Source organism: Camelus dromedarius, chromosome 11 (genome assembly GCF_036321535.1).
Source record: "Camelus dromedarius isolate mCamDro1 chromosome 11, mCamDro1.pat, whole genome shotgun sequence".
NCBI classification, from domain to species: domain Eukaryota; kingdom Metazoa; phylum Chordata; class Mammalia; order Artiodactyla; family Camelidae; genus Camelus; species Camelus dromedarius.
Window position 1 is genome coordinate 23,287,488 of NC_087446.1, and position 13,471 is coordinate 23,300,958.

Consider the following 13,471-nt stretch of genomic DNA (forward strand, 5'->3'; position numbering starts at 1 on the left):
GACCAGAATTGATTGAGAGAAGGGAGGAAGCTAGACAAACTGATTATATAAGGCAATCTGGATATACAACTTAAAAAAAAAAACTTATTTTCATGGAGAATCTGAGAAAGGAAAATGTAAGATCCCTTAGTTAGAAACCTGTAAGTTAGAAAAAAGAAAATAACATTAGCTGTCAAGAAATCTACTTTGGTTTATGTTAGCACACATCAAATTATATAGTCCCTCATCTATAAAATAAAAATGATTTCCAGAACTAAATCAAACTTACCAATATTTTAGTATTCAATATAGCCACATGAATTATCCTTATTTGTGATAAAAAGATAGCCTTAATTTTCCTTAATAGTCTACCATACATCCAGCTCAACGCCATGCCCTCCACTTTACACACATTCACAGTGATTGAAATCTTCAAGCAATGAATCAGATATTTATTGTGATGTAGCCTTTCTACATTCTATGATCAGAACTACATCAAGCCCGAGAAAAATAGCATGCCATTAAAGAAACTAAGTAAGATGCTCTACCAAAGGAATTTTATCCCCTATGCTGTTAAAATTTATTCAGCCACTGGAGGACATTAAATGATATTTTGTAAAGACTGGTTTCACTCATCTCCCATTTCTTGGGTTAGAATAACATTACATACTCCTATAGCATCAGGTTTATTATGAGCATTGTGATGTGATAATATTTGCTAGACCACTAGGAAAAAAAATGCTTTTGACAATCCTTTTTAGCTTTTGAAAGAAGATTGTTCATATTCAAACTGCAGTTTGTTGGCCTGGTGCCAAAAGATGATGCCATGAAACAGGAGGGACTCTACTTCAAAAGAATACTGGTATTTTCATTATAAATATTAAATACTTGGTGACAGTTACAAATAAAGATCTTTCGGGATGCTTATTTAACTCCAAATATATAAGCTTAGGAAATGCTTATGGACAGTTATCCTCTAATTATTTCCATAAGCCAGCCTAGAGCTATCAATTTAAGCATATTTCTCCCAAAGTAAAAAAGTACATCTCTAATAAACTCGTAAGTGCTAGACTTTGCATCCATTACTTCTGCCAAATCAAATGTTTGACTGGAATGGTGATAGATTGTGCTAATAAGAACCTAATAAATTACCTGGTGAGGTGATCAGTCTCTCAGCACTTCACAGCCATGTAACCCAGCTAGACTCTGTCTTTATGAAAAGGAAATGCAAGAGCAAGACTAAGTTCCATGTTAATTACTATATTTGGTGAACCTGAAGTATGGTTTAGTTTATGTCTGTTTCCTCTAGAGAATACTTATATGTAAGAAAATATTTCTGTAGAATGTTTGAAGGTTAAATATTTCAATAGTTCAGCAATAAATTCAAATACAATCACTCAGGTAATAGAAACTGCTCTTGATTGTAAAATAATTAGTAACATTTAGATGCTTATGCAGCACTGTGATATATAAATGATGATTTCAAAATCATTATTAAACCAGTAAATTAATATTTTAAAAATTTCATAATGAGGAATGTCATCACATTAAGAAAGCAATGTGCTTATTATTAAGGAGTATATTAATATTTTTAGTTCAAGTCAATAAAACATCTTAATATAGAATAATTGTTTTCCTGGACTAGCTGCCTTCAGATTATCTTTATATATCATTTGTTGTTCTGATATATAACAGTGAATTCATGTTGGAAATACAGAATCATAAACAATGCTCAGCGCAATTTATTAAGAAGCTATTTTTCATTAAATAACCTCTGTAGTGCTGTTGACAGATATTAAGTAATGTGTGTGTATGTGTGTACATACCCCCTCATGCACAGAGAATATAGTGGAAATAGAAAACTCACTTTTTGCCAACAGGGAGGGGAGATACAACATACATGTTCTAAAATGAATTTTTTACAGTAAAATATGATTTAGGATGAGATAAATATAAGATGTGATAGAAAAGAATAGGATAGAATGTTATAGTGTAGCATAGCAAAACAAAGCATAGATAAGGCATTGCATCAAATTTCATTTCAGAATTTATGTATAAGCACAAAATCTACAATGACAGCTGTGCAATCCTGGGCAGATCACTTAACCATCCTGAGCCTCAGTTTTCTCATCTGTAGAATAAGAATTCAAAATAGTTCCTACATCATAGATGTTTTGTGAGGAATAAGTAAAATAATATATATGACATGTTTAGCATAACACCTAGTACAATTAATTTTGCCCTTTTTCTATCATTTTTTATTTTCACATAACTGATTAGATGCATCTCATATATTATGAAATGAGATTCTTTGTCCACCACATATGTTGAGATATTTTCTTAGGTTGTAGTTTTCTTTCAACTTTTATTACAGTGTTTATTGCTATACAGATATTTTTAGGCTATACATAATCAATTCTACCCAAGTTTTCCTTTGTGACTTCTAGGTTTGTATCAAAATTAGAAAGGTTTTTCCTATTCAATTTTATAAGAAATATTTTTGCATTTCCTATAGTTTTTAATTTTAAACTTTCAATATTTAATCCATTTGAGATTTATGAATGATATCAGGCTGGTATGTAATATATTTTTCCAAATGGTGAGTCAATTGTTTCAAGCTACTGAAAGGTTAATTTATACATCCCTATAGATCAGAATTGTCATCCTTATAATATACGAAATTTCTCTAAATAAAAGATTATCTTCCTGAACATCTAATTCTGTTTTGTTGACAGCTTGTTCTCCATAACTAGGTTGTCAAGAGTTCCTACCAATTCTACATCTAAATACAGCTGGAAATCATTTTGATCTCCACTGCCATCACTCTAGTACAAATTACTATCTTTTTTTAAATTGGCTAAATAATAGCTTTCTGAATAGTGTCCCCCATTCCAGTGTTATCCCTCCTCATGTCCATATTCCACAGTGCACACTGCATGATTTCAATAAAGAAAATGTCAGATCCTTTGCTTTAATTACTTCAGTGGTGTGCTGTTACAATTCAGGATTCAAGACTGTACAAGATTCAGACTCTTTTGTGAGACCTATAGGGTCCTAAAGTCGAACTCTAGATTTCCTCCATATTTGAGTTTATCTGGCAGTATCACTCTCACCCACCAAACTAGCTTTTTGATTGTTTTTCAGGCAGGCCCAAAACTTATTATTTTCAGCACATGTTTTCTTCAACGGTGGGGCATTCTTTCATTGTCCTTCCTTGAGTTTTTTCCTACTTACATTTCTGGTTTCATTTCAAATGTCCTTCCCTAACTTATGCCTTCAAATCTAAATTAACATATGCCCTGCATACGAATCCTATTAACAGATTTCTCTTTAAACGTCCAATACATTTTGGTTAATTTAAAAGATGTAATCGTTCTTTCTTCATAGCTGAATTGTCTTATTTTATGAATAATGTAGTCTTCCTGCATCTCACTTGGAATACTACTTACAAGACTTTCAAAGTACTAGCTTATTTCTTGAGTTAGTTCTGCTTCAATGAAAAGCATTTTCTCTGATGCCTTGTTCTCATCTTTCTGGAAGTAAATTTTCTTCAATTATTATATTCCCATAGACAAAAATTCAGGTTTAGATTAAGGAATAGTATTAACAGGAATGGGCTTCCTCAGTATTGATATAGAGCGCTTTTTAATTTCCCCAGCAGGACTCCCCAAAGCACTGTAGTTGACAAGAGAGGCAACAGGAGAAATCTGGCCTGGATAAAGTGAGTGGGTAGGAGTAGGCAATGGGTAGGCTTCCTTCAAGTGTTCAACTTAATCCTTGTGATGGTTAATTTTATGTGTTAATTTGGCTGGGCTAACAGATACCCACATGGCCAGTAAAACTATTTCTTAGTGTCTTTGAGGGTGTTTCTGGAAGAGATTAGCACTTGATTCAGTAGACTGCGTTAAGAGAACCACTCTCACCAATGTGGGAGGCATCATCCAATCAGTTGAGAACCTGAATGGAACAAAAAGACAGAGGAAAGGTGAATTCTCTGTCTCTTCTTGAGCTGGGGTATTCATCTTTGTCTGACAGCAGAACTCCTGGCTTTAGGGTCTTCAGACCCTAGGACTGACTTTAATAACCCCCTTGATTCCCAGGCCTTCAGATTCAGATTAAATTATATCACCAAATTCCCTGGTTTTCCAGCTCAAAGATAACAGATTGTGGGATTTTTCAGCCTCCATAATCATTTGAAGCAATTCCTATAATATATCTCCTCATATACAGGTATATTCTAGAGATACTGTGAATTCAGTCCAGACCATCACAATAAAGCAAATATTGTAATAAAGCAAGTCACCCAAATTTCATGGGTTCCCAGTGCATATAAAATTTATGTTTACACTATACTGCAGTCTACTAAATGTGCAAGAGCATCGTATCTAAAAACAGCAATGCATATACCTTTAATTACAAAATAATGCACCATTGGAAAAATGATGCCAATAGACTTGCTTGACAAAGGGTTGCCACAAACCTTCAATTTGTAAAAAAAACGCAGTTTCAGTGAAGCGCAGTGAAGTGATGCACGATAAAACAAGGCATGCCTCACAGGCACAGCATTTGCTCACTTCGTATCTCTGTGTCGCATTTTGGTAATTCTTGCAATATTTCACACTTTTTCATTACTATACTTGTTACAGTGATCTCTGATCAGTGATTTTTTAATGTTACTGTCGTGGAAGAATTACAACTCACTGAAGGCTCAGATGACGGTTAGCTTTTTAAGCAACAAAATAATCTTCTTTAATTAAGGCAGGTGCATTGGTTTTTTAAGACATATATATCTATGTATATTCTGTTGGTTCCGTTTCTCTGGAGAACTCTGACTAAAGCACTCATCCCTTAAACAGGTTGGAAGACTTAGACTTTTTAGATTAATTTCAATTCTGCCTAGTCCTGGGCAAACTGGTCCACTTTTAAAACTCTGATGGAGTTTTTTTTTAATATATATAAATATATAATAATTGACATATAGTCAGTTTACAATATTCTGTCAATCTCTGGTATATAGCACCATGCTTCAGTACATGAACATGCATATGTTCATTTTCATATTCTTTTTCACTGTAAGTCACTACAAGATATTGAATATAGTTCTCTGTGCTATACAATATGAACTTGTTGTTTATCTCTTTTGTATATATTAGTTAGTATCTGCAAATCTCAAACTCCCAGTTTATCACTTCCCACCCTCTCCCCCCTCACCTCGGTAACTATAAGTTTGTTTTTTACGTCTGTGGATTTGTTTTTTTGTTTTATAAATAAGTACATTTGTCTTTTGTTTTAGATTCCACATATAAGTGATATCATATGGTATTTTTCTTTCTCTTTCTGGCTTACTTCATTTAGAATGACAGCCTCCAGTTTCATCCATGTTGCTGCAAATAGCATTATATTATTATTTTTATGGCTGAATAGTATTCCATTATATAAATATACCACAACTTCTTTATGCAGTCATCTGTTGATGACATTTAGGTTGTTTCCATATTTTGGCTATTGTAAATAGTACTGCTATGAACACTGGGATGCATGTATCTTTTTGAATTAAGATTCCCTCTGGATATATGGTCAGGAGTGGGATTGCTGGATCATATGGTAAGTCTATTTTTAGTCTTTTGAGGCATTTCTGTACTGTTTTCCGTAACAGCTGCACCAAACTGCATTCCCACCAACAGTGTAGGAGGGTTCCCTTTTCTCCACACCCTCTCCAGCACTTATCGTTTGTGGACTTTTGAATGATGGCCATTCTGACTGGTGTGAAGTGATACTTCATTGTAGTTTTGATTTGCATTTCTTTGATAATTAGCAATATTGAGCATTTCTTCATGTACCTGCTGGCTATTTCTATGCCTTCATTGGAGAATTGCTTGTTTAGGTCTTCTGCCCATTTTTGGATTGGGTTGTTTTTGGTTTTTGTTTTTTTAATTAATTTGTATGTGCTATTTATATATTCTGGAAGTTAAGCCTTTGTCAGTCTCATCTTTTGCAAATATTTTCTCCCATTTCGTAGATTGTCTTTTTATTTTGCTTATATTTTCCTTTACTGTGCAAAAGATTATAAATTTAATTAGGTCATATTTGTTTATTTTTGCTTTATTTCTCTTGTCTGGGTAGACTGCCCTAGGAGAACATTGCTGAGATTTATGTCATAGACTGTTTTGCTTATGTTTTCTTCTGAGGTTTAGTGTTTTGTCTTATATTTAAGTCTTTAAGCATTTTGAGTTTATGTTTGTGTATGATGTGAGGGAGTATTCTAACTTCATTGATTTACATGCAGCTGTCCAATTTTCCCAACACTGTTTGCTAAAGAGACTGTCTTTACTCCATTGTATGTTCTTGCCTTCTTTGTCAAAGGTTAGTTGACCAAAAGATTGTGGGTTTGTTTCTGGGCTCTCTATTCTGTTCAATGATCAATACATCTGTTTGGATCCATTGCTGTTTTGATTACTGTAGCTCTGATGGAGTTCTGAGTGCCTTTTAATATGCCAGCCAGTGTGTTCTTGAAATACTAAGAATGTCTGCATTTTGCTGGGGATATAGTTACAACCAGGGGAAAGGAGATTTATCTGCAGAATTAGTTGAAACATTTTATTTTTTCTTCTATCTCTGTTATTTTTGATAGAGCTAGTCATATATATGAAAAAAATAAGGAATGATTTTGGTGGGGGAAAGAAAAATGAACAAGTGCCTAGTTGAACAAGTGCCTAGTTTATGCAAATGAATCTTTAAGATTTTATTATTATAACAATTATTTTTTCCAAACATTTTTAGTTCGTATCATGTAATTTGATGCTGTTTTTCTCATTGTGACTTAGAGAAATCAACTGTGGAATGTTTTAAAACACCAATATTATTTTCTTAAATAGGATGTGGTAAAATTTTAATTTGGGATTACTGAGAGGCTTAAACGAGGTGAGAAATATTAAGATAGTCTTGTGGGATATTCTACTTAGTCATATATACATAATTGATTAATATATATATTTGATTCCTCTTATAAATCTGGTATATACACACATGTTATATATGAGACAAAAATGATGATTTCTGTGGAGATACAAAGATTATAAAAGCATGCATTCTACCTACAAGTGATATACAATTCGCTTTTCTGGCAGAAACTATTCTACGTTTCCACTAGCATGTATCAGTGAGCCATCACATTTTCTCTGTGGCCCATGTGTACTAGATAAGCTTCCTGTAAGGAAAAACCAAAAATACATGGAATGGTATAGGGTTAGAATCTGATAAAAAAAATCTCCTAAACTTTAGGACTAGGGCTAGACTACCCCTATGCTATTAGGTAATGCCTGTGGATGAAAGGAAAGGAAGCATACCTGAGCTGTGAACAGATACCTGTTCTCTCTGAATGATTAATAGAATACAGAGAAGAATATTTTTACTGCATGTTGTGTGGTGACACTCAAATATCCCATGACCAGGGGATGAGATGAGGTTCTTGACGTAGGAAGCTGTAAAACAATAAGGGAGCAGTAGTCTCTCAAGTGGAAGGGTGCTTCAGTCACTACCGTGAAAGCTCAGCACTGACATGAGGACTGCAGTGGAAGATTGGCAGTGACAGGAGGAGCGAGGCCTCTGTGACAATAAAAGGAGAGCTGCATGCCAATAGCAATGTCAAGCATGAACCATGAGGCAGAACTTTTAACAGCTGGTGAAGACCTAAAGGCAACTAAATGTATGTAGATGAACACCAAGGACTGCAGTTAATTTTAATTGCTGTCAAGGCAAAATGTAGATTTAAGATTTGAAATCTTACCTATACCAAATGACATGGGTTCAAAATAAAAAAGTATTATTGTTACTATTACCAAAATTAATATTTCCTACATTCAAAAATTAAAATCAGAGATTACTAAGGTGAGATGGAATGGGCTGTGGAGATGGGGAGATGGTCAAGGGAAATGTTCTGACATTTAAACTAGACTGTTACTAAATTTGGTTAAACCAATACCTTGTGTTGCAGTGTGTCTCAGTGAAGATTTTGGTATGTCTAATTTTAATTTTCCTCAGAAATATGAGACATGACAGAAGGAAGAAGCCAATTTCCTCTTTTCCTTGCAAGAAGGAAAGCTGAGTTTTGAATGAGAAACGGGTATGGTTCCTTTGCATCAAGTAGAAATTTAAAAGAGTTTTATTCTTCCAAGACTATGACCAAAAAAACAAATATTTGGACTGTGCCAAATAAGACCATCTTACACTAGCCGAGAATTCAGGGCCATGAGAAATACTGAGAGGAGCTCAGACATTGGGAAAGGAAAAGGAAACTTTGAGGTTTACCTCTAGTTCAGAGACTAGGAGTCAGCAAGTCATAAGTTGATTATTTTTGGATGCTGGTATAAAAAGCATTACAAACTTTAGAATGTCATTAAGGGCAAGGACAGATGGAGATTTTGTAAGTCATGTAGTTTATACAAATTGTAACAGGGAAACTTCAAGAAGAAAAAGAAAATTATGAATACAGTACTAAAGTACATGTTTATTTAAGTAAGAAGAAAATCCCAACAAATTATACATTTTTAAAGAGCTAATAAATAGGATGATTCATATTCAAAGTAATAAAATAGGATTTTATTAACTCTCCTGTTATATCTCTGTAATACCTTTTTGGTCTTCATTTTTGGCTGTATACTCTAGTATACACACATATATATATTTACAGAGAAAAACTATTTTAAAATATGATTTTCTGTAGAGATAAGAGAAAAAAGTTTATCTTTATGTAGTATTATTAATCAAAATTTAATTTTTGTCATTGGTAATTTAAGGAATTCTTCAAAATGTGTTATTGATAATATGTATATTTCTGAGATTATTGTCAAATTTAGGAAACCTCTATCAAGATATAAGATACTCATGTACTTCAGGTTTATTTCGGTAGGGTCTAATTTAGTATTTAAGTAGTATTTAAATGATAAGCATTCATTAACCTGTTTATCATAGATGTCTGTGTCATAGTAACATTTTGTAAATTTTAAGAATCTCTATGTCAGTATTTCATGTCAAATCAGTAAGAGTTTACATTTTTAAGGAGTTCATGTGATTCACTTCTTAATATTAATTGGATTATCAACCTATGACTTTATATTTTACTTCACTTTGAAGCAAATTCCTCTTGATTATTATTTACTATGTGATTTAAATATTTTTGTTACAAATTACTTCTTGATAGCTGTATTAATTTCCTAATACTGTAAGAAATTGCTACAAACTTGGTGGCCTAGACAACATAAATTTATTCTCCCACATTTCTAGAGGCAAGAAGTGTAAAATCAGCAGGGCCATCCTCCCTACAGAGACGTTAGAGGGAAGTCTACTTACTTCATGCCTCTTCTGGCTTCTGGTGTTGACGGCTTCCTCAGCTGGTAGCCGTATCACTCCAGTCTACCACCATCCTTACATCACTTCCTCCTCTATGTCTGTCTACTCATTTGTGACTCTGATAAGGACACTCATCATTGGATATAGGGACCACCTAGACCAAACAAGATGCTCTCCTTCTCTCAGAATACTTAATTTAATTCCATTTGCAAAGACCCTTTTTCTAAATAAGGTAACATTCACAAGTTTCAGGGATTAGGAGGTGGACATATCTTTTGGGGTCACCATACATCCAGACTCTTATCTGAAGGTCAGTAGTTTTCATGAATAAACATTTCACCACTTGACTCAATCACATCAGTCGGTTTCCAGGACATCAAAATGGTTGATTTGAATGTTTTGTCCAACTTTACAGTTGCTTTTCAGGGGAGGATTTATATACCTCTTCACTCCATCATACCAAAAGCGTATCTCCAAAGTTTATTTTTCAGTTTTGCATTGTTTCCTACATTCTTTTTGATGCTTAAGATAATAAAGAGAACTGTTGTTTTGTTTAGTTTTTCAAGCACATGAATTTAGTAGTCCAACAATTAGGAGCAATTACATTTTTGTTTTGTTCAAATGGATAATTTAAGTTTAAAATATGTGCAAAGTATGCACCATATTTTGTAAGTTGTTTCTTAATCATTTTAAAATCAATTTGTTACATTGTATATTCCATACAGGTGCTGAGCTTTTATAAAAACCCAAAGCCCATTAATTTTAATAAGCTGTTAAGTGTCTACTAGAGATTATTTATTTATTTATTAGACTTACAGCCTTGTCTCAATATTATATGGCATTAAAATTATCTTACTTTGTTGGTTGAGTTTAAGACTACATCATTTCTTATGTGATCAAGGTGAAAAATAAAGAATGTTTAGATGCCAGTACCCTTCTAACATATACTGGCTATCAACTATGAAATACTAGAGTGAAGACTAATTGATAATAGATATTTCAGTCAAGGTCACTAAGGTATCTCTAGGAAAATAAACCAGCAAATATTAAGTCTCACTGAGGGCCAAGTTTGCCTGGTGGGAATCTTAGAATGGTTTTCCAGTGGAAGTGGAAAAAAAAATTCTATGGGAGATGAAACCTCTTGTGCAGAAATATGTTCCTGAAAACATCAGGTTTAATATAATTAGCACGTGGAAGGAGAGAAAATTTATACTAGGAATTGCAGCATAAACTTTTTAAAAAATCAAACAAATAAAAAATGCTTTTTCAGAAACTTTATTCCGCTGCATACATTTCCTGAACACCATTCTATAATCATGGACAAAGTAATGTGGTGAGATCAGGGCATAGCATGGTGAGATTATGTTGGGGAGAGGATGAGGAAGTCTTTGTCTAACTAAAGGTTATAAGGATCAGTCCTAGGCACCATAGAAAGAAGTCTGTGTCTGCACAGATACTATCTTCTAAACAAACAAACAAATATATGAACAAAAAAATTGTGCTGTGAAACAGGAATCTTACAGAAAAATACAAAAATAAGTACTAAGGGAGATGGAAGAGAGAAATTAATGTAGTCAAGGGATTTAGGGCTTCAATGGAGGTGGGTAAAAATGAGTACAGCTATTATGCTGAGCATGAAAGGTGGGTGCCTTCAATGTTTTACCTCAAATTGAGTTAATAGCATGCACATGTTTTTTCTGCTTCTATTCCAGGCTTACAAGATTCTTATACCTGAAATACACTTTTCCTAAATTCTATCAATTTTTAATGCCTGAATTCAAATGTCATGTCTGTAAAATTTTAATATACTAACCTAAGAGAATTTAATCCACCTTATCTTCTCTCTTCCTTTCAGTCTTATCTCCCATTATTCTACTATATAAACCTTGTGACCCTAATTCAATTACTTGCTACTCCTCACTTTCCTTATTGCCTTCCCTTTCCATGAGCTATGCCCACTATATGATGTTTTCTTTCTCTACTTCTTGATTCTCTAGCCTTTCAAATTCTTTTAATGTCTTTAAGACTGATATGAGTTAGTAAGTTCCATTTGTGAGATTCTCACTGGAGGTTTAAATAGAGAGGAAAATAGGGCTCCAATTCTTTATTGAAAAAAACATGAAAATTTTAAGAAATACTTAAATAAGAGAAATACCAATCTCTGTGTTTAGTTTTAAAAAATAAAATGTGTCAAATAAAATATTCTTCTGTTAAGTGAACTCCTTAACCACATCTAAGAAAAAGTCCTTAATCCTGTTGAATGTCTGCTGAATGCCAAGCACTGTTTAAGCATTGAGCTGAGAAGACAGACATGAGCATGTCATTATAGAGCTTATATTCCAGTTGGGGAAGATACAGTAAACAAACAAATGGATAAATAAATATAATACTGTACACCATAATTTTGGTTATTAAAAAGTGATATGAGGAAATAAAAGAAGGTAATGGGTAATTATACAGGAGGGTAATATGACTGAAAGAAACCCATACACAGGACAGACCAAGAGACAGAGTGGTCAGCTCCTTTTGGTTAAAGAGATAATATTTGAATCAGGGAATTCATTTTGGAAAGAAGCCAGCCAAGTTGAAACTGGTGGTGAGGGTGGGAGTGGAACACACTCTATGCAAAGGGTTACAGCAGTTGCAAAGGCCCCAGCGTGGGAATTAAATTGGCCTAGGCCAGTATTAGAAAGAAGATACATACTACTGGAACATAATACGGAAAAACAGTAGCATGAAATGAATTCAGACAGCCAGGAAAGTACCACATCTTCCAAGATGTGTTTAGTATGGTCAAAAAGTATGGATCGATGCCACATGAGTTAAGTCATTCTCCAACATCATCAAAGTAAAATTTCATAACTATTTTTTGATATAGTATCTTCTATCTCTTGAACCCTGCTATCACTTTATAATTCAATTATGGATTTTATTGGTCTCTACATGATGTTCTTCATGCAGTGTTTTAAGTTATTAGCAGATAATTTCCTTGAGGCTGAGGACCATATCACTCATTTGTGTATCCTTGAAACAATTTGGTATCTTTATCAGGTATTTGTAATTAGTTTTGATATTTTAGGTATCCTGGGGATGTATGTAATGCTACTTGAAAAATTAATCTGAAAAGAATTTCTGTTGGATCAACTGGCGTGATTTATTATTTTTAGCAAGTAGTTATTCAGGGAAGAGGTTTTTTGAAGTTATTTGTGATTCTTTGTTTAAAGTACAGCTGAGGTCCTTTTAAGTGACACTGGTAGAACAGTATCTAAGGGCACATTAGATTTACTGGAGTGTGAGACTTTATCTCATCAAACCTCATTAGCATACTTACTTTAGACATTAAAGTAATTCTAACAAAGTTAGTAAATTCAAATGGAAACCTTCTGCATGTTGCAACTTCTATAAAGTTAATTAAAGGAAACTCAGAGTAGTCAATACCACAGATGCAGTCTATCAGATCTGAAGAAGTACAAGGAGACTGGCTTATTGAATTCCAAGAACTTGCTTACATTTCAAATTGAGGCAAATCAATGATGAGGAAAATAAACTTTACAGCCCTTCTTGCCTTTACTGTTCACTTTCCTTATCCCAGACTGGAAGATGTGATGATAAGAGTACTGCTGTATCCTTCAAAGAACACTACATTAGTATTTGAAAGGTTCTACTGCAAATCTAATAGAGTTATATGAGAGAAATTAAATGCACTTAGTAAACATGGAAAAATTTAAGAGGAGATTAATAGTGTTTTCATCCAGTCTTGTAAACATGATTGACATGTACAAAAGTCTCTAAGTGTGGATTTCAACTACTTGGGCTTCAGTGTGTAGTATTTTATTTCCCGATAGTTCATAAAAATTGCTCTTTCGGTCAATGTGAATAATGTGAAATAAATTACCTTTAATAGTGTAAGTTCTTTAAGTGGCTTTTCTCTTCATTGTGTTAAACAGAAAACACTTTCTGCACTATAGCACTGTTTCTCAAACAAACACAAGAGAAAAGCAAGCCCTATCTTTAGTTCTGTTTGTGTCCTTTCTGTCAAAAGTATCTTAATGTTAGACCACCATCAGTCACCAAGGAAATTAACAGCTTTTGTAAGGATTTTAAAAACATAATAAAGGAATTGTGAATGGCAAATATACGCTTC